Below are 25889 nucleotides of genomic sequence, written 5' to 3' on the forward strand. Positions count from 1 at the left end.
TTTAAACAGTGCTGTACTCCCTCGGATTACGCAGGTGTCAGACGCGCGGATTTACACCACAGTGTAAGCTCCGTGCACTAATGCGCCCACTTGTAGAGATCTGTGTGTAACCCGAAGATAGCACCTATGAATCCTATCCATCAGAGCAGTGCCTAATTAGTGCCGGTGGTTGTCGGCACTCGTTATTGTGGACCGGAACGTATTGAAATTATTGATTCCTTCTGCAGCCAGCTGTGCTTAATTTGTGCAAACACTGGGTTCCGGCAATCACACGCCACAGTGGATATTGCTGCTCAGTTGTGCATGCGTTACTTAGTTTTTTATTAATTGCATGCAAATTGCAAAATGGGTTATTAATGCAAACCACAAAATACATTCCTTCATAAATGTGATGTGCAGCAGGTCCTCACTGCCCTGAACAGATAACCACCTGATGCCAGGGATACGCTGGAGTGTTTCTACGCCATCCTGTGCGTTATTACTTAAAACAGGGCCGCTAAAAAGGGGTTTTGAGGTCTCAGCTGGGCTCCTCCTACAAGCAGACTCCACGCGCACCGGCCCATGTACAGCCTGAATTATGTTAGAAACCCCCCACTTCACGGCGTGTGTTTATTTCGCTCTTACTCTTATAAAATAATAATTATACAGGCCATTATGTTCCCGGTTATGCCGTTAGGAAATTATGTCTCTTCCTGGCGCAGAATATAGTCAAATATATACAGGCAAATATCTGTTTTTCCTCCACCTAAAAAATCAACACGGGGAATAAGAAAACATGAGAAGAATCTTAAAAAAATAATAATACATGCGTTAAAAGAAAACACAGCAATTCCGTGACAACTGCGCACTGTGCGCATTTTCTTTTAACTAGTGGCCTTCCTGCTAAGGCGACCAGAGCTTTTCATTCATTGGCAGAAGGTGCACGGGGACTGGATGTCAGAGCGGCCTCTTAAGAGTTGTTTATATATTTTTTTACAAATGTAAGCACCGTTTCAAGGGCCAATAAAACGAGTGCCATTAATACACGCACAACAGCCCCTGGCTTTATACAACAGACCTATCCCTCAGAGATCAGCAGTGCTCAGCTTGTGGCTTTAGACAGCTGTATCACACCTCTTCGGGCTCAGGTTTCGGACAATAAGGCTGTCAGGTCACATATAGAGGTCAATGGTGCGATATTAAATACGATTCCTCTTGCTACATGGATATCAGCCGGCCCGGGATTCATGCAGCAGGTATACTCCTAGGGTTACAAAATGTACCAAGCTACGTCTTCATGCAACAGAGACATCCTCAAATAACACGGTTTCCAGGCTCCGGCTTTAGGCGGCAGAGCTGTCCCTCGTGCACCAGCGCTGCCCAGGCCGTGGACGTGAACTGTCGGGACGGGCCTCGAGCTGGGTCCATAGTCTTGGTCCAAAAAAATACGCGCAGCGTAGGTGACATCACGGAGCAGCTTCACGCGACATCTCATCCAGTGACGTCACACGACTGATACACCATCAATATTGCAAAAAAATTTTAGAGGTTCATTTCAAAGTTAATAATAGCCGGGCCGCTGCACAGTTGGTGTAGATAAGCGGCGCCTTCGCCACACCAGTCGTGGCCGAGCTCTTAATTTAAGATTAAGGTACAATGAAAATCCTGATCACAGGAATAATGGTGTCTGGCTAAGATCAGGGGAGCCTGGCGTATTTTTAACAATATGTACCTCATTTAGAGAAGGGTACTAATATGATGCACACCAAAAAGAAGAGATCCCCTCCATCCTCCTCTCTGTCCACCCATCTCATTTAGAGGTCACTTCAGTAATGCAGAGCCTCTCTGCCCACGTTACCATTTTTAATTCTCCACTCCATGTTTATACTGTTAAACTATAAGTGGAATAATATTCAAAAATTGATGGCTTAGGGGTTGAACACTCACTGTTGACAACGTGATAGCATGCTGGCTAAGAGACCTCAACCTCTCATCCTTCTAAGGTCGATTACATATTACCAAAGAGTATTTGGTTATCTAGTAAGATGTCTATTTCTGCTTTGAAATGCCTGTAGACATGGTCCAAAAGCGCTTGCTTTGCTGTAATCAACAGAACTTCCCATACAAATTACACTTAAATTGCAGAAGAAGACATCAGCAAGCCACTTGTTTAGTTTATTGTGCCCCTGAGTTGATATACAGTGGATTCAGGAGAAATCTTTCATTGCTAATCTTTTTGAAGCCACTGCTGACGTTTTATTTTTAGGACTGACTACTTTATCTATCTGGATTTCCTCATTCGATCATTTCATCAAAAATGCATATGGATTACCCCATGTCATCATTTCTTCAACAATGCATATTCGTGGAACAGGGAGAGAGTGGGCTTTGGTTAGCCCTCTTAAGCTGGTGGCCTTCATAGTTTTTTCTTTGCTTGGATTAGCTGTCTGCCAAAGCTCTGGCATTTTGTGGCTCGTTACATTGTCCTGTTTTGGGCTCTCCATTGTGTTTCGCTAACGGGACATCAAGTAGTCCTTATGTTAAACTGCAGGTGCAAAATGGCATGTGGCTTGTGCTTGAGAACAGTTGTGTGTTCTTTGATATTTCTTTTGGAAACGCAACAACATTGTAATTGTTTATTTTCTGGGTTAGCATGTGGTGCTGTTTGGATGTCCTAGTCTATCATAAAGACCTAGCGCTGTTCATTTATTTCACTTTGCAGATGTGAGAACATGTTTGATTTCAATATTTTTTGTTCACAAAGTAAAGATGTATGCTCAGCTAAACTTTCTTTAGGATGCAACAAGAATACTGGCCTTATGTCAACAGTATCTGCTATGCAGTATTTTGCTTTGTGTGCCTCTTACGTTCATCATTTTCAAAATCAACATCACCTCCTCACTCATTTTCACAATACTCTTAGATGGTACTTTATTAAAATTGAGATTTGTCAAGTTTTATTTTAACGTCCATGACCATGTTTGATCACAGGTAAGCAGTATCAATTTTTGATAGAGCAATGATTTTCAACAATTACATTTTGTAACAAAATCATAATTTTCTCCTACCAGAACATTCCATTGCACTACTCTTCATTAGGAGGTGGTCCGCTTAGACTTGGCTCCAGTGCTTTTGTTTGAAGTGTTATTCGGTTGCTCTAATACCACATGCAGAATCCTCCATATAATTTCCTTTCATTGACACCAAGTCACACTTTTAGGTTGCCCTACATTCAATCAATCAATCAATCAATAATTTATAAAGCAAGCTATGTACCCGTTAGGGTTTCGAGGCGCTGGGGGTGGGGGGGTGGTGCTGCTATCGTTCGAAGAGCCATGTCTTGAGGAGTCTCCTGAAGGTGAGGAGGTCCTGGGTCTGGCGTAGTGAGGTCGGGAGTGCGTTCCAGGTCTTGGCGGCGAGGTAGGAGAAGGATCTGCCGCCAGAGGTCTTGCGCTGGATTCGGGGGACGATGGCGAGGGCAAGGTTGGCAGAGCGTAGTTGACGTGAGGGAACGTAGAAGTTGAGTCTGGTGTTCAGGTAGGTGGGTCTGGTGTCGTGTAGAGCCTTGTGTGCGTGGGTGAGGAGTTTAAAGGTGATCCTCTTGTCCATGGGGAGCCAGTGGAGGTCCCTCAGGTGAGGGGAGATGTGACATCGGCGGGGTATGTCGAGGATCAGGCGGGCGGATGCGTTCTGGATGCGTTGGAGTTGTTTGATGTCTTTTGTTGGGATGCCTGTGTACAGTGCGTTGCCGTAGTCGAGTCTGCTACTGACGAGGGCTTGGGTTACCGTCTTTCTGGTTCCTGTTGGAATCCACTTGAAGATCCTGCGGAGCATACGGAGGGTGTTAAAACAGGAGGATGAGACTGCGTTGACCTGTTTGGACATGGTGAGGGCGGAGTCGAGGATGAAGCCGAGATTTCGTGCGTGGTTGGCTGGGGTGAGTGGAGGGCCTAGGGCGGTGGGCCACCACGAGTCGTTCCAGGCCGATGGGGTGCGCCCGAGGATGAGGACTTCCGTCTTGTCGGAGTTAAGTTTTAGGCGGCGGTTGCTCATCCATTCGGCGATGGATTTCAGTCCCTCGTGAAGGTTGGCTTTGGCGGTGAGAGGATCTTTGGTCAGGGAGAGGACGAGCTGGGTGTCGTCGGCGTAGGAGATGATGCTGAGGTTGTGCTGGCGGGCCAGTTGTGCGAGGGGGGCCATGTAGACGTTGAATAGCGTTGGGCTTAGTGAGGAGCCTTGGGGGACGCCGCAGATGAGGTTGGTGGCTTTGGAGTGGAAAGGTGAGAGTCGGACCCTCTGGGTTCTGCCGGAGAGAAAGGAGGAGATCCAGTTGAGGGCTTTGTCTTGGATGCCGGCTTCGTGTAGACGGGTTAGTAGGGTGCGGTGGCAGACTGTATCGAAGGCGGCTGATAGGTCTAAGAGGATCAGGGCTGAGGTTTCGCCGTTGTCCATTTGTAGTCTGATGTCATCTGTGGTGGCGAGGAGTGCAGTCTCTGTGCTGTGGTTTCGTCTGAACCCGGATTGGGAGGGGGTCTAGGATGGAGTATCTTCTCGATGACTTTCGCTGGAAAATGGAGGAGGGAGATTGGTCGGAAGTTTTTGAGATCGTTGAGGTCAGCCTTAGGTTTCTTGAGGAGAGGTTGGATTTCTGCGTGCTTCCAGCTGTCCGGGAAGGTAGCGGTGTTGAAGGAAAGGTTGATGATCTTGCAGAGTATGGGGGCGATGGCGACGTCGGCTTTGTTGAAAACGTGATGTGGGCAGGGGTCAGGGTTTCGGCGTCGTCTACTTGGGTCCAGGTGGTGATGTGGTCGGCGTGGGAGGAGTTGTTGGGGGTGGGGTCTGGCGGAGGTGAGGTGTTGAAGCTGTCGTGGATGGCTGCGATTTTCTGGTAGAAGAAGGTGGAGAGATCGTCGCAGAGTTTCTGGGATGGAGGGATGTCGTTGACGTTGGCGTTGGGGTTGGAGAGTTCCTTCACGATGCTGAAGAGTTCCTTGCAGTTGTGAGCGTTGTTGTTAAGGCGTTCTGTGAAGTGGGAGCGCTTGGCGAGTCGGATCAGTTGGTGGTGTTTACGGTTGGCTTCCTTGAGGGTAGCAAGTTTCTCGGGTGTGCGCTCGAGGATCCATTTTTTCTTGAGTTTCTGGCAGGTGCGTTTGGAGGTGGTTAGTTCGTCTGTGAACCAGGCTAGTTTTTGCTTTTCTTGGTTGGCGGTGGGTCTCTTGAGTGGGGCTAGGATGTTGGCGCAGTTGAGGATCCATTGTTGGAGGTTGATGGCGGCGGAGTCCGGGTCGGTGGGGATGGGTGGTGGGTTTTTGGCGAGGGTGTTGGTGAGTTGGTCTTCGGTGACTTTTCCCCAGCGGCGGTGAGGCGGAAGAGGGGTGCGTGGTGTTCGGTGTTTTTCTTGAAGGAGAAATGGACGCAGTGATGGTCGGTCCAGTGGAGTTCGGAGGTGTGGCTGAAAGAGATGTGGTTGCTTGAAGTGAAGAGTGGGTCAAGGGTGTGGCCGGCGATGTGGGTGGGAGTGTTGACCAGTTGACGGAGTCCGAGGTTGGAGAGGTTGGTGGTCAGTGATGCGGTGTTGACGTCATTGTTGTTCTCCAGGTGGAAGTTTAGGTCTCCCAGGAGGATGTAGTCTGAAGAGGCGAGGGCGTGGGTGCTTGCGAGGTCGGAGACGGTGTAGCTGAAGAGGGCTCTTGGTCCTGGAGGACGGTATATGAGGGTTCCTCTGAGGGTAGTGTTGGGGTCCGTGTGAATCTGGAAGTGGAGGTGTTCGGCTGTTTTGAGGGTGTCGTCCGTTTGGGTATGGATCTTGAGGGTAGCTTTGTGGGCGATGGCTATTCCTCCGCCGATTCCGTTGGTGCGGTCTCTTCTGGTGATTTTGTAGCCGTCAGGGATGGCGATGGCGATGGCAGGGGCCGAGGAGTCGTTCCACCAGGTTTCGGTCAGGAAGGCTACGTCTGGGGTGGTGTTGTCGAGCAGGTCCCAGAGTTCGATGGCGTGCTTTCATGCGGAGCGTGTGTTGAGGAGGATGCAGTGCAGGTGGTTTGTGTTGGTTGTTGCTGGCTTCGTTGTTCTGTTGCAGGTGAAGTTGCAGGTGCGGCAGGAAAAAGGTCCTTTGGTGTGCTTCGGGCTGGCCTGGAAGCACTCTGTGGAGGGGCCAGGGTTGAAGGCGAGGAGTTCGCTGGCCGAGTAACGAAGGCATGGGACGCGGGGGGCGCGAGGACCAGGAGGGGTGGCGCTGGGCGCGGTCCAGGCGCAGACGGGCGCAGACAGGCTTGCCTCTGGCGCACCAGCGGCGCGCCCGCTGCACGGACGCGCAGCGCCAGCCATTACAAGGGAGGGGGGAGGGAGGAGCAGCTGGGAGGCGGGAGGGAGCGGCGAATGGGGGCGCGAGGGGGGCGGGGCCGCAGGGAGGCAGCGGCAGGGAGAGAACTGCAAGGGGGAGCGCCCAAGGGGCGAAAACAAGAAAAACAAGCCACAGAAAAGTCGGGCACAATTTGAAAACAGTCACAAAAATACACTAATGGCACAAAATACAATCGGGGCACAGCAATCAGAGGGGCACAACGGGGGCAGACGCGCAGGAGGCAAGGCGCTTGAAATACAATAGAAAACACTTATAGGGCGGCGAAAAGTGGCACAATCAGAAGGGGCACGACGGGGGCAGAAGCGCAAGGAGGCAAGGCGCTGAAAATATAGAAAAACACTTACAGGACGGCGGAAAGCGGCACACGGGTCAAGTGAAGCTTGCTAGAGCCCACTAGACACCAGGGATGAGGCGCAGGAGGATGCCTGCGGGTGGAGGAGGGCCTCGAACACGCTAGCAGCAGCGTGGGCGGGGGTCAGAGGCAGGAGACACACATTTAATGTGTGTGATCTCAAGAGCATGCTATTATATTTTACTTTGTAGTATCTCTGGCATTATATTTTGACTCATTTTATCCTCATGGGGAATTTTATCTGATTTGGATGGTAATGCAAGTAGGGTGGTTTTCCATTTGTTATGTAGCATGCTGGTGGGAACCGCGAAAATAGCCAAAATATATCAAAAGTTTGGGACTTTTGGTTAAAAGAGGATAATAGTGCTGTGAGAGAAAACATATCTAATTTATTCTAAAAATGGGCATTAACAAAAGGTTTACTGAGCTAATATTACCCTCTTCCCAGCATTCAAAAACATGCAGGCCTGTAGAAAAAAAAAATCACCACAGGTTTATGCATTTTTTTTTTATGTAATAGCCCATTCTTCCTAGTATTTGTGGTTTCATCCAACCTGTAGTTTGTGGTTAACACTGGTTGAAACCCAAGGGTGTTCCCTGAACTGTAGACCTTTCTAAAAACCTGACAAAATTCCTAATTTATCAAGGGGTAGTTTGTGTAGATTGCTCTGGACATTCCCAAAGAAACCAGTGGTTGAAATAAAAAAAATAAAGCAGAGGGAATTTTGCAGAATATGACTTTTCTTGCACAGTGGCTTATATTTGGAAGACAAAAATGGAGAGAAATCCAACTGGCAATAACAAATGTTCTACTATTCTCTGTTCCTGTACTTTCCCAATCTGGTTCTTCAACATGCCATTGGGTTAGACGCTGTACAGGGATAGATTATATAAATTCTAGATATTTTGTGTTTCGTTCTGTCGTCTCCGATGAGGTGGCTGTGTAAAGTGAGCATAATATTTGGTGGAAGTGTTACTTATTTCCAACTATGAGTTTTGTATCTTGGCCGCCTCTGAGACAGTTGTGCAGATGGGTTTTCTTGTGGTTTCTCCTTTTCGCAGCAAAGCTAGCAGCCAGCCCGCCAACCCTGTCCCCATCAGTGTTTCCTAGCGACATCCTCTCTGTAATTCACTCCTTTTAGGTGGTAGACCAGAGTCTGATATTGTTTTCTAACTTGTATAAGGTCACATGCATACTTTAGTTAAGATATGGCTTCGAGTTATAATTTACAGATGTTCTGCTGTTTGAATTTCTCTTGAATTTTATTCTCTATGCAGTTCTGATGTATATGCCTCTAATCACAACCTTGAAAGAGTATCATTCAGTGGTGTTGATATTTGCTTAGCAAAAAATATCTATGTGCTATCATGGCGTGGTTTTGAATGGCACACTTTGCAGGACTTGCACGTGTAATTACCATGTCGGGTGCAGTGGGGGCAGTGCAAGACTGCTTTTGAAGCAAGCTATTTTTGTTGTTCCCTCAAGACTTCCCGTTCTAGCGTTGTATTCCTGCCTGGTCTAGTTAACTTAATCCTCTACTCCTCACCAATGCCTCCCTAACCCCTTCACCATAGTACCTCGTAACCTCAAAATCAAACTTTAGTTAATTCCTCTGGATACATGAAACCTTTCTAGGTGGGATGTAATGTGAACTGCCACCACAGGAGGGTCTCCAATCTTCAGGCTTGTAGCTGATCCCATATCACCCTCCCATCATTCACCCCCTTTGTAAAATAAAACACAACACTCAGGAACCTTACATGTCTAACATGTGTTTAATGGAAAATAACCAATATGGAAGCAACAGGTGATAGTAGTCATGTCAGTGGTCAGAGCATCTACTCAAAATCCAGTTGGAGCATATAATGCTAAAGTTATATATGTTTCTCTCAATACAATGTCAAAGGAAATGTGGAAAAATGATAGAAACTGTTACTTCAACAAAATTAACAAATGAGCAGGAGGCAGAACCTTCTCACGAGAATGAATGCAAGAAGACCTTTTGGAGAGATCCATCTACCAAACAAAATGTTGAATTTACTAGTTTTCTGAAATTCACGCTTCTTGCTGCCAACCCTTATAACAAAGCTACACTTAGTATAAAGTGCACGAAAATTTGCAGTTGTGCAACACTGAATAAAATGACATAAATGCCTCAGAAATGCGTAAAACTCTGCACAGATACCAAAGGTAATGTGCACCTTAGGTTAATGAAAAAATAATATTGCATTTAGGTCATATAACATATTAGTACTATTAAGGTACTCACGTGTAATGGCGTGTCCATAGTAACGCAGCTCGAATTAAGGCACAAAATATGTGATTCTTTTTTTCTCACCTCCATTAAGTATCATTTCATACCACCTGGTGTAACACAACACAACACAACACTACAACTAGACAAAGACATTATCAAAGCAAGGCGGTCACTACATAGTGTCCTACATAAGCATAAACACAGGGCACGGGGGCTCAGGTAACAAAAAACAGAAGATCTCTTAATAAACAAATATGGGAACTCAAGATGGAAAAAGATCAAAAAGAAACCATTTTCCAGCTGCTAAAGGACCCAAATCACGCTCCGTTTTGGCAGCATGCAGATAAGTTAAGGAACGGCCATAAGACAAGGGAAAACAGGGTATCAGAGACGTCTCACTCCTGTACACGACCTCTCCATCAGAATCAGACTTGACCATTACCAGGCTTGACAAGACTCAGCAAGCTGCTCTCCCTCTCAGTGCAAGCCCTCCCCCCCCCCAATGGACAAAGAACAACAAGAGGACAAAGCAGACCAGCCAGTTGCACCTGAGGTGGCTGAAGGCGTGGAGCCATATCATTTTTCCATTAGAATTATATAGAACGCAATAAAGAGTACCAGGAAAAATAACACCCCAGGGCCGAATGGTCTTCCAGCTTCCCTGTTCAAATGCACTCGAGCAGACTGGGCAGAGAGGATATCTCACCTCTTTATTAGTGCGTATCAGCTGACCCTCATCCCAGACTGAGGTTCCATACTCTGTCCAATCCACATGAAGGGAGATCACTTAGTAGCCTCAAACTATCATCTAATAGCTCTCCTGGATATGGAGGCAAAAATTTATGCTCAATTGCTGTTGGGCCAACTAGAAGCCTAGGTACAGGAGCGTCAAATCCAACCTTTTATTTCAATCTGGGTTCAGATCTGAGGCCTCAACAGTGGACATCTTGGTGCCCATACCTATATCATCAGATTGTCAAAGTATGTTATTCATCTTCCACTCCTCAAGGAAAAGTTCAGCACTTTGCCCCCCTATTCTCTCTGCTAGCCCTAAAAACCATATATTGTTACACCTTGATCTACCTTCGGCATCCTTCTGCTCTTCTTGTGGGTATTGCACAGCACAGTTTAGCTTCATTGTTTGCTCCTGCAGTTCTTCCACAGTGGGTCTTGTTGCTGCCAGGGCAGGTTCAGTTTCTGTTACTCTTTCAACTAAGTTCTTGTGGACCATTCTCAATAGACCTACATCATTATTCACCGAGTCTGTTTTGTTTCAGAAGAATTTTTAGACTGTAGTATTTCTTGCAGGATTATACCAAATGATCATTCCTCCCTCAGTGGTGGTCTTCATGTGGGTTTCATGTTCTTCAGTGGGTCTCCAGCGTCCTTTCCCATGACAATTTGTAGTGCCTTTGTGTTTACCATACTGCATTTTAGACCTGGCAGCTTTTTGGCACCCCTCCTCTGTCTTTTTGCCTTCTGACCTCCTGGTTTTATGGTCTACTGGACTCTGTTTTTGATGGTTTATTGTCCACTGCTAATCAGTGTTAAATTGCAAGTACTCCCTATATAAATTGTACTGATGATTGGTTTATACATGATTGGCATATTTGATTTACATGATTGGCATATTTGATTTACTAGTAACTCCCTAGTAAAGTGCACTAGAGGTGCCCAGGGCCTGTAAATCAAATGCTACTAGTGGGCCTGCAGCACTCGTTGTGCCACCCACATGAGTAGCCCTGTCAACATGTCTCAGACTTGCCACTGCAGTGTCTGTTTGTGCAGTCTTGCACTGCCAACTTGACCTGGCAAGTGTACCCACTTGCCAAGCCCAAACCTTCCCTTTTAGTACATATAGGGCACCCCTAAGGTAGGCCCTAGGTAGACCCATGGGCAGGGTGCATTGTATTTAGAAGGTAGGACATGTGCTGGTATGTTTTACATGTCCTGACAGTGAAATACTGCCAAATTCGGTTTTCACTCTATTGTAAGGCCTATCCCTCTCACAGGTTAACATGGGGGCTGCCTTGAAATAACCTTTAAGTGCAGATTCTCTTTGAGAGCAGTTAGAGATGTGGAGTTTGGGGTCTCTGAACTCACAATTTTTAAATGTATCTTTTAGTAAAGTTGTTTTTTAAATTGTCTGTTTGAAAATGCCACTTTTAGAAAGTGGGCATTTCTTGCTTAAACCATTCTGTGCCTCTGCCTGCTTGTGTATTCAACGTCTGGGTCAGACTGACAGTTGGGCTGTTGAGAAGTCCCTCTAGACAGTGACACAAAGGGTGTAGCCTGCATATACTGATGAGCCATCTGGGCTAAAGTGGGTGGAGGAGTGATCACTTACACCTGAAAGGGCTGTGCCTGTCCTCACACAATGCAGTCTCCGACCCCCTATTGTGTGTCTGGGCCCTGGCCTGGGCAAGGCAGGATCTTGTCAACAGCAGACTTTTGTTTGAAGTATGCCTATTCCAAAGGCAGAAAGGGGTATAAGTTGTGGACCCAAAACCCCAGACTTTTAGAATGTTTCTGGATCAAGAGGAACCTCTGCCACGGAGAAGAGCTGGAGGAGGAGTACTGTCCTTTTGCTGTGTTGTTTTGCTGGGTTAGCCTGTAGTTGCTGCTTCTGCCTTAAAAGAGAGCAAAGGGTGAACTTTGCTGTGTATCCTGCTTGAGAGAGTTATCCAAGGGCTTGGAGTAGAGCTTGCCTCCTGTTGGAATTCTCAGGGATACCAAAGACTTCAGTTTCACCTGCCTACAGCACTAGGAACTGTGTGTTTTGTGCAGTTCAAGAAGAAAAACCACTACAATGCCGCCAATGACGCCGCTGGCCTGCACTGTGACCTGCCGACGCTGCACGGAGCTGCACTGCCCCTCTTCGCACCGCAAACATGGTCTCACCGACGCTGTCATCTGACGCTGCCACCGAGCTGCTGCTTGCACTGCAACCGGGCATCCCTGATGATGCCACTACTGCTGATACCGGCAACGCTGCCTGCACCGTGGGCTGTGGACACCGCATTTGAAGTAAACGAAGCACCATCCCGCCCCACACCGCAGCCTCAGACCACCGACTCCAGTGTCGTCACCAGGCGTCCCTGCCTACACTGCGACCCGTGGATGCCGCACGGAGGGCATCCCGTGCCGCACCGCCGACTTGGGCCTACTGACGACAGCGCTTCAGCAGTGACAACACTGCTGCCTGCACCATGAACTGGTGACAACGCGCGTCGCACCGACCGCTTCACACCGCAGCACTGATCTCACTGACGCCGCTGGACACCATCGATGAGCCGCTGCTTGCATCGTGACCTGTGGGCACAGCACTTCGCACTGTCCCGCTTCACACCGCAGCCCCGACGCCATCCACGCCAGCGCTCCTGACTTCATCAGCCCGGAGTTCGATCCTCAATGCATGTGACTTCAAAGGCCCAATGACCCCACACGACCTCTGGAACCCACACCTGTGACACCAGTGACGCCACTCTCTGGATCTCAACGTGAGGATCACTATGCCCTGACACAGATTTATGAACCATCTGCGGGTATAAGTTGGGTTTGCGAGCTTTCCAGAATGGCAGATGGCTCTGCCACACATCCAATCAGGTACAAAAATTATCCAAGTTAAATTTGTGTCCTATTTTCCCCATATCTTGGAATTCCAAAGGTATCGATGGTGTGTGGGTTTCCATGGAGGGAACAAGATAATAACCAATAGAAATTGCAAGTGTTTGTTTTTTGTTGCAAAAATCGTGAAAAGTGATGTTCTAGAAAGCCTAAGTTTTCCTTCCTAAATATCAACTAAAATGTTTACTCTGAAAAGATCACAATTTCACCAGTTTTCAGGCGCAGGCAGAGTTGTAAAGGAAAACGCATTTTAACAGTAGTTTTTTGCATTTTTTTCAACAATTGTCGTTTTTCCTATTTTTGTAGTTTCAACCTGTTTGTAGAAGAAAAAGGTTTGAATCCCATAGCTGAACCATATAAGCTATACATATCTGAGCACTAGACAAAATTCAAAATCCAATCATTGAAAACAAAAACCAAAGAAAAGTAAGAAAAATAGTAACTGGTGCCATCGTTTTAATCTGTAATATTTTGCCCTGAAGGCTGAATTACAAAAGTAACATAACGTTTTGCCTGTTACACCCTATTGGTCGCAATGGCATATACTGCTTGCTGGTTGTCCAAAAACACGCAATATAGAGAGCCAACAACAGAGCTGCTGCTGATAATTATTTTTCATTGCGTAATGACTGTGCAGTAATTCATGTAGTGAAATCCAATAAATTAAAAAATGGGTATGAGGGAAACCTATGTATTTCTGAAATGTGCACAGGATCCTAAGTTTAGGAATAGTGGATATTTTTACATCTCTGAATTTGGGCTTCCATTCTATCACAAGATTCAGAGGGTTGTTTGCAATTCTTGCATACTGGCTTACATTTAGAAATCAGTAGTGGAGAAAAATGTAATTAATAATAAAAAATGTTATTCTTTTCTGTGTTGCCACACTTCTCCCTATAAAAACACTACCTAGGCTTGCAGGTGCGTGGCTCGGCTTAGCACCCGCAACAAATAAGGCCCTAGAACGCAACTTGTAGCCAACATTTACTGTCAAAATACGATTTGCTTTTGCAATGGACATAGCTGTGAGATTTAGAGCCTAGCTTGGCTGCCCCTAGAGGAATCTTACCAAACTGAGACATTTCTGAAAACTAGACACCGAGAGGAGGCCAGAGTTTTGTATTGTGCACGGATCCCTCTCATTCTTCTTACTCACGCATCCTCGCAATACTGAAACTTTGCCTATAACCATGCATTCTTTCCCACATATTTCTAAGAGGAAAATGTTCAGAATCAGTAGGGATTGACAAAGTTCCTACAACCCAGCATTTCCACACTTAAATAAAAACAGTACCTTACTTGTATGGGTGGGCCTAGTGCTCGTGACAGGAAAGGCCCTAAATTGCAGCATGGAGAGATCAAATGTTCCCAATCAAAATCCACTCTTTTTGTGACCTGTCTAGCAGTGGATTTTGGGTGCAGGCATCACCGTCATCCAAGGAAAACTATCATACCCTACATTTCTGAAAACAAGAGAACCAAGGGAATCCAGGATGTATTTTCGTTTTGGGTTGGCCCTATGCGTGGGAGGGCTTTCCCCACCCCATTATCTTTTCTTTTTTCTTTTTTTTTTAAAGATCTTTTTTCACTGGTGTCTCAAGGGCTTTCTACCCCTTGTCCCCAAGAGAGCAGATTGGATGTAAACTGCCCTAATCCACCACCAGGATGGCAGAAAAACGTTTGTGCCTATATTAGAGCGGAGACACTTCCCAGAGTCAGTGTAGGCTGCCCACACCTTTTCCTGTTTTTAGACTTTTTCTTGTCTCTGGAGTCTTCTGTGCTTTCTGCCCCCTTGGAGTGTTTTTTCACTATGTATTCTCCCCAGATTGCCCCTGGGGTGGGTGGAGCAGAAAAACGGCTGTGTCCCTTCTGTGGTAGGGATACAGCCCCAAACTTGGGAGAACCACCAATACTCCCTCTTTATCCTCTTTATTTTGTGGGCATTTTTGTAGTTGGCTTTCTGTGTGCAGAAAGACTTGCATATTTCCTGAGGTGGAAGGACAGTGTGAAGCTTAGGTGGGCCATTTTTTAGGGTACACTTTCCCTGGTGTCTTGAGGGCTTTCTTGCACCCACTCAGTCCCCTGGAGGGCTTTTAGGGAGTAAACACCCCAATCCACCCCAGAGATTGAGCAGAAAGATTGTTGCATCTATTCAGGAGTGGAGATAAAGCACAATGCCTGGATGGAGAGCTGCCACCTTTTATTTTTATTTTTTTGGCCAGGTAATTTCCATGGCATCCTGTGGGCTTTCTGACTCCTTGGGGTAGGAAACTTAACACCCCAATCGCCTCTCAGAGTGGGCAGAAAGGCCAAGTTCATCCACCCTGGTGTTTAAAGATTCCACTAAATGGTCCACAGAGCCTCTTGACACAGGACCTATGATCCCACGTCATCCTGCTTGTTGCAGTACCACATGGTGGTGCCCATGAGCACCTGCACCGGCCTTCCATTGATGGTGGGCAGGAATGCATTCAACTACAAGTGAATCGCTCTCAATTCCAATAGATTTCCAACACTTCAGCTGAAGTGTCTCTGGTCCCCCTGTGGGAGCGTACTATCTCCCACAGACACCGGCCAGCACCCGAAGATCTGTTATGCCTTTGCTGCCACACGGCAACTCAACGTTTTGTGGTGCAAACTGCTTTAGTGGCACATGATGTGATACAAATCCCTAGTGCCCCACCAGAGAGGGAAGCCAGACAGCTTGACTCTTCTGGTAGAAAGATGTTCTGTGCTACGTCCCACTAACACCTCCTGTGTGCTGGCTTGCTTCTATCATGTTCTGTGGGATTCAGTGGAGCATATGTTATCTGAGGAAGCTCAGTCTGCTCTTATGCCCTTGTAAGGGATGGTCAGCAGGCAGCCAAACTCACAGTTCGCTCTGATATGGACACCACTCATTCCGTTGGTTGGCTAATGGCTGCATCGGTTGCACTACGACGAAGGGCTTGGCTAATACCTTCCAATTTTTCGGCTCCTGTTAGGCATTCATTGTTTGACATGCCATTTGATGGTAAGTCTCTTTTTGGCATACATGCAGATTCGGCTTTACGCTGCTTCCGAGATTTTCATAATGGGAACTGATGATACGTCCTCCTCTGAGCTCAGTCCGGACACCTACACACTTGCATGAAGCTTTAGGTGTCCAAGGTCCTTGTAGGTGTGTTTCTGTGCTTACAGACCTTTTGCAGTTCTGTTGTTTCTCACAGTTGACGTGGTTTTCTGGACTTCCATTCAACTCCAGTGTATGCTCCTGCTTGTTGGAGGTTCGTTGTTCTCACAACATAGCACCTTATATGGTGGATGTTTCCACTTGCAATTGTAGTGCTGCACACCGTTTAAGTTCTGCGCTTTTATAGCCGCGTAGACCCGGTGCTCTACCTCAGGGGCATGGTTATGAGCCTTTAATATCATATTAGCTCCCAAAGCAGTGGATCGACTCCACACATCTTGGTCTTGGTTCATTTCTTACCATGTATGGTGGTTCTCTTTTTGTTGTGCTTTCAGGCCAAGTCTGCCTCTCCTTATTTCCACCTTTAGGCGGGTCGCCTGCAATCTGTGTTTTTTGTGGAGATTGGGTTTAGCCATGGCTTGAGCATTTTGGTGTAAGTTATTTGCTACCTTTTCCTCCTTTTTGTTCCCTTTTGGGAACTTTCTTTGTACTGCTACGGGAGCAATTTATTTCCTAAATATTTTAGGATTGCTGTCCATCAGCTCTGCATTCCTTCCTTCTTCCGCAGGAGGTCTTTTCTCCCATATTTTCATGGGATTTATGTTGGATTCCTTTTGTGGTATATCTTTATCTGCCTTCAGGGCCACATTCGGTGGCCTTTGAGGATTCTTATTATTATTTTCACCTTCCTCCTGTCTTTTGAAGATGACTGTGTTTCTCATACTTTGCTGTATGTTTTTTTTTTTTTTTAAATGAAAAAAAACACATTAAATAGATTTACTTGATTTACTTTTTTTAAAATATATTTTTATTAACAATTAACAATTCGCTGTTTACATCACTCAAGTACACTGTTGGGAGCATCTTATTCTCATCATGCATAGTATTGAAGAGGATACAATATTTTATTTGTGTTCATGTGTAGCTTGTGTCATGGTTTAACGCTCACCCCTGTCTTTAACTAAACTTTATTGTCCGCAAGCGTGTTGGTCCTAGTGTGGTTTCCCATGAGTATCTAGTTCCTTGCCGCTTTGTGCTACCCATTCTTCTTGCCAGCATATATAACAGCTTCAACTTAACACTAAACTATACACACACTTGATGGCTTTTGTGGGTGGTGTTAGTATTGAGCGGCGGGGGTGATTCCCTAAGGGAATTGTGCCTGGGGGAAATGCCAACCTTTTCCGTGAGTTTAACTACTGTTCTCTACGTATACCTGTACACACCTCTTGGTTGATCCTTGTGGCCTGCGGTGTGTTTACTGCGTTTTTTACTAGTTTTTTCCCATTAGTGTTTTCCTTTTTTTTTCTCGTTAGTGGTATTGTTGAGGATATTCCCTGTCTACTTTCTATTTACGCTCAGATTTCTGCTTCTGCTGGTGTTGTGTTGGGAGCCATTGGTCTATCTCCTGCAGTAACCCAGTTCATCATTAGTTCTTCCCACCCTGGGGCAATGGGGGACTGTCTGATCCCCCTTGCCTCTTCTGACTTTAGAACCTGTAATTCCGCCCCAGCCCACCTCGTAACGTTGCTTTTCCATTCAGCCAGTGAGGAATGGTTTGAAGCCTTCCAACCCTTCGTGATTAATCTCCTGTAGAGGGCCAGGGCGCGATCCAGGAAACGACCCCCAATCTTCCCTTGTGACATATTCGTCTTTACACCCAATAGGCAGACATCAGGGGTGAATGGCAGTACCGTGCCGTATAATCCTGTTATGTGCTCTATAACTGCCTTCCAGCCCACCTGTAGCACCTCACATTTCCACATCCTATGGTCAAAGTCTGCCTCGCAGCTGCCACATCTGGGGCATGTCCTGGGGGTCCTCCCCATATATACGGTACAGTCCGTGAGGGGTAAGATATGTTCTATGCAAGTACTTATATTGGATATATTGTAGTCGAGTATTACGAGAGACCCTCGGGGGATAAGCCAGAGCTCTGTTCCAGTCTGTCTCATTTAGCTCATGTCAGATTGTTTTCTCCCACCTCTCTCTTAGTGCACGCATGGGATCCAATGCAGCTTCTATCTGGGCTCGGTATATTTTCGTAATCAGGTCAGACTCTTCCCCCAACGTTAGCAGGAGGTGTAATACTCCGTGAATCCCGGGTTCAGCATTAATCCTGTCCCAATGGTCCTTCAGAGTGTGCACTAGCCTCCTATACATAAGAAATTGACCCAGAGGGATCCCTTTTCCCATCAATTCGGTGAAGCTCTGTAGTTTACCTTCCCTATAGAGTTCCCCAATCGTCGTCACTCCCGCATCTGTCCATGTGCCCAACTCTCGTCCCCCTGGTCTGGTACTCTTCGGCCCCACCACCATGACCGTGAGTGGCAGCGCCAGAGAGTAGGGCGGGCCAACTCCAGTCCTACTCGTACACCTTTTCCAGCACGCTGACGCAGTGCTAGTCATTAAATTGTCCTCGAGGGGGGAAAGCTTCTTCCCTATCATACACGCTATTATTCGGTCTATGTCCAATGAGCCCTGGGAGTTTACTAGGTCCAGCTGTCCCCTGCCCACCATCCAGCCCGCCACCCACTGCAGCTGGGACGCCAAATAATATGCCTCAAAGTCGTGAGCCCCCAGGCCCCCAACTTGTGTCGGTCTGCACATAGTCGACAGTGCTGAGCGCCTACGACCTACATCCCATATCAATTCCCGGAGCAGTGCGTTCAGTTCTCGAAACCATGCCAGGGGGATCCATAGCGGTACGTTAGCAAAGAAGTATAGGAGACAGGGCAGCATCACCATTTTAGACAATGCCACTCTAGCCATTGTCAGTTTTAGTGATCGCCAGAACCCAACTGAGGTGCGCAGTGACCGGAGTGCGCCACCCAAGTTGCCATCCCGGAGGTCGGCCAGCTCGTGGAATATCTGGATCCCCAGATATTTAAAAGTTTGCGGGCCCAATTCACATCTCTGGGGAACGTTTCGGGGCACACGCTGTTTGGCATTACGGGGAATACGAATGTTTTGCCTCGATTAAGACGCAGTCCTGATAGTTCCCCGATGTCCTCTAAGTTCTTTAACACCCACGGGAGGCCACTGGGTCCGTCTCTTAAGTACACCAAGATGTCATCTGCATATAGGGAAATAATATGTTAGTTTGGGCCCTAGATAATTCCTTTGCCGACTCCGTCTTGTCGTAGTTTGGCTGCTAGGGGTTCGATTGCCAGGGCAAATAGTAGCGGGGATAGGGGACATCCCTGCCTAGTTCCTCGATATACCGGGTATGAATCAGATACTGTTTTGCCCGTCTTCACCCTAGCTAGCGGGGAGGCGTACAGCAGGTCCACCCACTTCACCCAATTTTCTCCCAGTCCCATCTCTAGCATCACAGCCCTGAGGTAATCCCACCTGATGGAGTCGAAGGCCTTTTCGAAGTCTACTGCTAAGAGGGCCCCTGTGGGGGGTTTCTCTGCAGCTGGCATGTGTAATATAGCAAAGATCCGCCTCAGGTTCAGCGATGTGCTGCGGCCAGGAACGAAACCATTTTGGTCCGCGTGCACTAGTGTGGTCATTCGGGGGAGTAATCTGTTAGCCATGATCTTACTGAGGATCTTAAAATCGCTGTTCAGCATTGATAAAGGGCGGAAGTCGGACACTGGTGCCTCCCTGTTTTTTGTTTTGGGTAGCGGCACCACCAAGGCCTCTTGCATTGTGACTGGCAGCTCTCCTCGTCGCAAAGCCTCTGCGTATGCCTCAGCCAGTTGGGGCACTACCAATGTCCTATATTTTTTGTAAAAGTCCATTGGGAGGCCATCGGTGCCGGGGGTCTTTCCGGGAGCTAATTGTAGTATGGCCTCGCTTATCTCCTCCGCTGTTACTGGTCCCCCTAGCTCATCTCTCCCTTCTGGGTCTAAGGTCGGGAGGGCGATTCGCTGCAGGAAATCTCGAAAGGTTTCAACCCCCAGGTCTTGGGGTTTCCTATACAAGTGCATGTAATATCCCTTAAAAGCCTCATTGATTGGGCCTGGGCTACGCCTGTTAATTCCCTCTTTATCTCGCACACTTGTGATGGGTTTTCCCCCTCCGCCTGGGCGTACTAGCCAGGCTAGAAGCCTTCCCGATCTACCTTCCTCTGATTGCACTGATGTCAGGTATTTTTGTGTGCTATCGCACCTAAGCTGTTCCTCTAACTGGGAATGTTCTCTACGGGCACGTTTATATTCCTCGTTCTCTTGGGTTCCAGGATCCCGTCTCACTTCCCATTCATGTATTTTCTTCTCTAAGGAGATCAGTTCCCTCTCGAGTGTGCGTTTCACCCCCACTGACTGGCCTAGGCAAAAAACCCTTGTCACCACTTTAAGTGTTTCCCATTCTATGGCCCTAGACTCAGTAGATCCGCTGTTAATCTTGGTGTGTTCTGTCAAGTGGGCCAGAAGGGCCTCACTATACGCCTGATCTTCCAACGCCGCTGGGGACAGTCTCCATGTTGGTACTGGGGGTCTATCCCCCAAGATACTTAGTGTCACCAGTAAGGGGTTATGGTCTGATAGTGTGCGGCCCAGGTACTCTGCATGGGTCACATAACGTGCCAGGCCCGTGGTACATGTTATTCTGTCAATTCTTGTATGTAGCCGGTGGAGACCTGAGTAATAGGAGTAGTCGCTGTCGCTTGGGTGTTGTTCCCGCCAAACATCCACCAGCCCCCAGGAGTCCAACCATTCACAGAGCTTTTTGGCTATTCTAGTGGACGCTGCACCCTGTAGCGGTGGGGTCGATCTGTCCATGTTAATGTCCAGTATTGCATTAAAGTCCCCCCCACTAGCAATTCTCCTGCGCATTGGCGGGTTAGGTGGCTCGATAGTTTGGTCAGGAAGAGGACCTGGTCCTGATTGGGAGCATAAATGCAACTCATGACAACTGGAATACCATGTAGTCTTCCTTCTAACACCACAAAACCTACCCTCTCGATCTATGTTGGATGAGTCTACTGTCAATGGGACACCGGCACTGACCCATATCAGTGCACCCCTCACGTAGGCCGAATACTCTGTGGCAAACACCTGTCCCCTCCATCTGCGTCTCAGTTTCTCAACCTCCCCAGCTATCAAGTGGGTCTCTTGCAGCATTGCCACCTGCACCCCTCTTCTCTTCAAGTAGGTGAGGACTCTGTGCCTTTTCGCAGGTGTGCTCATCCTCCTGACATTCCATGTTAAAAAATTATATTCTGCCATCTTAATACAGTAATTTGATGATAGCGTCCTTGGTTCCCCCAGGTTACCACCCTATCCCCGCTCATGTTCAAACATTTCCTACCATCGTGTATCGCCACCCACTTAGCCAAGCTAACTAATAACTGTAAAACCCAACTCCCCCACCCCAGGGCGCCTACTAACCTGCAGGTAGCCCAGAAAATCACGCAACATTGCAACTTGTTCAAACTTGTAGCTACAGTTCCCGCCAGGCTAGCTAGACCAGCGAGGTACTGGTTCGGAGGGCGGTCAAGTCCGGAGGGGCCGCACATCTTTTTGTTGTGCCGCATCGCCAGGTCCACTCGTATAATGTTTAACCAAGTTCATCAGCGGACCTCGGCGTCACCCTGGGGGCACGTGTCGAGTAGCACGAGTCCCCAGCTGAAGACACCACTGTATCATCTGAGTCCTCTCCTGAGCCGGAGCTCCCCGGGGGGGGAAGCTCCACCACTGACCCGGGCCGCAGCCTCCAGAGCCGCTCTTTTATCTTTTTCCATTTGTGTTGACGCTAGCCTCGGTTGATTCCCAGGCCGCCGCGATTCACGGGCCCGTTGAGTCCGGTCTGCAGTCGCACCCTCACCTTAACCGGGGCCATCTCTCTGGCCTTCTGGATGAGTGTCTCTGTCTTTGTAGTGCAGTAATTTGGCAATCACCACTCTGGGTGGCCTACCGGGGGCCAGAGGTCTTGATGGCATTCGGTGTGCACGTTCCAATGTATAAAAGGGCGTTAGGCATCCAGGCGCAACCGTTGTACTAAACCACTTCTCCAGAAAGTCCACCATGTTGGTCCCTTCGGCTCCCTCAGGAAGGCCCACTACTCGCACATTGTTCCTCCTGTTTCTGCCCTCCGCGTCCTCGGCCCTTTCTTCTAAGCGTGTTACTCTAGCAGCCAGGGAGGTCAACTCTGCCGCTAGATCCTTCTGTTTCGGTCCAACAATTGCCAATGTGGATTCCGTTTCCTTGACCCTGTCCGCCAGTTTATGGTGGTCTGCCCTTAGGAGGCCCACTTCGACCGCTACTTGGTTGATGTCGTGTTGTAGTGTTGTCTTTGTGTCTTCAATCGCCCCCAAAATTTTGTCCAGGGTTTCCTGTACATTGGATTGCAGATGGGGCTGTTCTTCCATTTCCTTACACACCGGTGGAGGTGCAGTGTCCATGATTTTCTTTTTGTGACGGGCCTTGGGGGACATCGGCCAGGTCAGACGGGGAGGACTGCACCTCTAGGCGCAGGCCTGAGCCACCACTCAGGCCAACTTACTCCCATGCTCCAGCGTCACAGCAAGCGTGGGCTTAGGATTAGTCCCCCAGATCGGCGTCAGGCTGGGCCCGTCAGCGCGGTACCAGTGGGGTCCACACCCACTGCTCGTTTACTGGGTTCTGACTTCGGCTGCTCCGATAATAGTCTCTGCGGGGGCTACGGGCCAGCCGTTCGCTCTATGTTGGGCAGTTTTTATTTTTTCTCTTGTTTTCTGTATTTTTTATTTTTTTTTAAAAAGTTTTTGGGGTTCTGCCCATACCCTTCTGTAGTGTCCTTTTATCACTTGTTGCTTTCTTTTTTTCCTTCCTTTTTTTTTCCTTCTCCCCTTTTTCTTTCCTTTCTTTTCTCTTTTTTTTTCTTTTTCCTTTTAATAATTTTCTTGCTTTACTCGTGCCCCCTCGGGGGGTCGTCACTTTGGGGCCCCCGCAGCTGCTCCGCGTTGTTTTCTGTTGTCTCCAGGGCTCTGCTCCGGTCGGATGAGAGGGTGGCCTCGCGTCTCCTCCGCCGGCCGCTTCTGGTTTCGTTTGCTGCTCCCGGGGCTGAGTGCCGCTCTGCTCCGCCCCCGCTCCTCACGGGGAGGCCTCACCACTTCAGCCCGCGGCACCAGGGCTTACTCGGCCGGGGCCGCTTCTCCGGCTGTACCGACCACGCCGCGGCTCCCGGCGCCACTCGAGGCCCCGGCTTGTCGGGGCAAGGTAGGCCGCAGGTCCGCTCCGGAGCCGACCGGCCGATTCTGGCTCCCCGCGCGTCCCGGATCAAGGACGGCGGCCAGGCGGCATCCGGGGGTCTTCCCCAGCCCAGCGGTCGCCCTTGGTCGTTGAGGCACCCGAGGATGGCACGCTTTTTGGTCCAAATTCTAGCGGCCCCTCCGGAGCCGGCAGATCAAGTGTGCGCCATCTCCCGGTAGCTGGCCACGCCCCCAAATAGATTTACTTGATTATCCTATTCTCATATATCCTTCTCTGTACAACCCATGTCCTATATACTGCTTGGGATGCTAGTATTCACTGTGGCGTGGTGGTCATGATCACAATCCTTCACAGTAGATGATAAAGGTTCTGTCCAGGTGTGTCTCTACACGCATCCAGCCTTTTATCTCTTTATCCTATGACGCAGAGTCACATACTTGATTTATGTAATTCTCTGCGTATCCCTTGACATTTTCACACCCTTTCTTCACTTCACTAATCTATAGTTTTCTCCATGGACTTCCTATTTTTTCCCATTGTCCACTATGATTGCTTTATGATGTATACCAACATGCACTCTCAAATATATATTACCTTTGCCTGTATTCCTTTCATGTACAATGGATTTGTTGGGTGTTTATGTCATCTGGTGTATTACTTTGACCTGTTGTACACTCCTTTGAGAGTTTTTTCCCTCAACATGTGCTTCTTTCTTACCAGTTCATATCTCTATAGGTACTTTTTCCTATGCTCCCACCCCTGGCATTGCATGTTATTGGAGCTCAGTGGTGAGAAGTTTACAGAGATTGCCTTGTTGTGCTGGTCTTCAGCATCACCTGTTCTCAACCCACGAAATTCCCATGACCTCATGGTCACGGTCACATTTCCTCACGGTAAGAGATGGTATTCTACGCCAGGTCTGTCTGTTGACATACCTCACCTTTAATTTCTTTGCCTCTTCTGCCCTGGTTTTACCTTCAGGTTTTCCACTGCTGTTTCGCTTCCTCTTCAGTGGATTTCTTCCATTGCTTGCTCCTCTCTGAGTGTTTTCCTGCGTTCTGTTCTGTGTTTGGCCTTTTTAAGCAGATAGTTATTCCGCCTTCTGTTACCCTTGATGGCCGCAGTTGTTTCCTCTTAATTGCCGTTTTAATTGAAGGGAGTTTATTTCCTCCCGTTTATTTTTCTGTCATGTTATTTCGTTGTATTATGAGCACCAGGTGACATCAGGTTCCTTCCCTTTAATGCCCCTTCCATTTCCACTATAGGGTTCTGTTACCCATCAGCCTATAGTGTTCTGTTTTGTCTATGGTGTACATGTGCTTTTGCACATTTTGGCGCTGGATATTCTTTGTCCTTCCAAATTTATCGTTCTGTTGGGTTCTTGAGCTGGTCCTCCTAGGTCACCCATTACTGTTGTCTTTGTACACCTTATGGTGTTCTGTTACTTTCCTTCAGTACATCATGTCTTTCTGTTTACTCTTTGCGTGTTCCTTCACACGTATACTGTTTTGGGGTTCTCTATTTCAATGTGATACAGCTGTCCCTAGTATGTTTACTCTAGTCCTTCTGGTACCAACATTGTTACCTATGACTTCTTTCCAGTTTAATCTCGACACGTTTTCCCTTGATGGGTGTTACTTGCCTTTCTCTCACAGTCCATTTTACATTTTTACCCCTCTTTCACTCCGTTAACTATTGGCAACTCTGCCTGCCTCACTTGTCGTGGACACTACCATGTTCCTTTCAGGAACATTCCTTTTCAGTCATGACCTATCATATCCCCTGTTGATATATCGGTCATCTATTCCTTATGGGTAACTTGCATTATCTTCTTACCGTGTATGTCTCGTGTCTGGCCTACTTCCTCTTCCTGGCCAGGTTAGTGATTACGAGACTGGTAAGATTTGTTTGCAACCCTCCTCCTGAGTTGATATTGCTTTCGTATCTAATTCTAAGAGAAGGAATTTTCGGCTAGTTGTCTCTGTCAGATGAACAAGTTACTTACCTTCGGTAACGACTTATCTGTAGAGACACAGACTAGCCGCAGATTTCTTATCGACCCACCCATGGTCCCCGCTTGCAAACTGTGTTCTCTTCAGTCTCGCTTGGGGTACTCTATGTTGTATTTTCGTTATTGTGACTATAACTTCATATTTGTTCCAGCCTGGTTGGCATATACACCGTTCCACTGCCAGTTTCTATGTGGCTCCGCTTTGTTGGGCGGATTCTAGTCACAGAAGAAATTGACGTCAGCGCTTCGGGGGAGGGACTATATGGACTCCGCTGACATCATGTCCAGGGACGACATCACTATGGAGTTGATCGATGCCCTCTACTGATGCGCAGAGTTACTGTTGAGGAAGTTTCCGGATTCAGTCTGACGCCTGGGGAAAACTTTAAGATGAGGAATGTGTGGTTAGCCTGTGTCTCTACCAGATAAGGCGTTACCAAAGGTAAGTAACTTGTGCATTACAGGTAACTTAACCATTTTTATATATAAATAATTACTGTGTGATTTCATGTCCGTATACCTTAGAAGCCTTATGAATGCCACACACAGCTGGCAAACAAGAATCCTGATGTGACACTCAAACAGCTTATTTGCTCTGTGTCTCGAGCAACAGACATTTTGGGGCTGGTTTATTTATTGTCAACCTTGTTAATGACTGGTGCGAGGCTGTAGCATTATGGGTCCAATGTGCTGGTGCCTGCTTGTGCAGCAGCCCCATGTGTAAAGGCCTGAAGCTGCTTCAAAAGTCATAAAACAAAAGTGAACTCTTTCGCCACTTAATGCTGGAGTGGGAAAGTAAAGTGGCTAAATGCCGCCACTGACGGGCAAGAAACCCAATCACTGTCCCAAGATGTGAATGAAGGTGGGCTGAAGAGGGCTGGTCATTTTCTCACTTGAGTTATTCTGCCCTGTGGGCTGATAAAATATGTGAACGAGACTTCAACAGAGCAATGACTGAAGGAGGCTGAACCAAAGCCCCTTTTG

General features: G+C 47.7%; 1 protein-coding gene across 1 annotated transcript in view; it reads left to right on the forward strand.

Annotated features, from left to right (window-relative positions):
• Positions 1-25889, forward strand: part of IFNAR1 (interferon alpha and beta receptor subunit 1) — a 241130-nt gene that overhangs the window by 1048 nt on the left and 214193 nt on the right. The gene's annotated exons all lie outside the window — the stretch shown is intronic.

Source organism: Pleurodeles waltl, chromosome 8 (assembly GCF_031143425.1).
Source record: "Pleurodeles waltl isolate 20211129_DDA chromosome 8, aPleWal1.hap1.20221129, whole genome shotgun sequence".
Lineage (NCBI taxonomy): Eukaryota > Metazoa > Chordata > Amphibia > Caudata > Salamandridae > Pleurodeles > Pleurodeles waltl.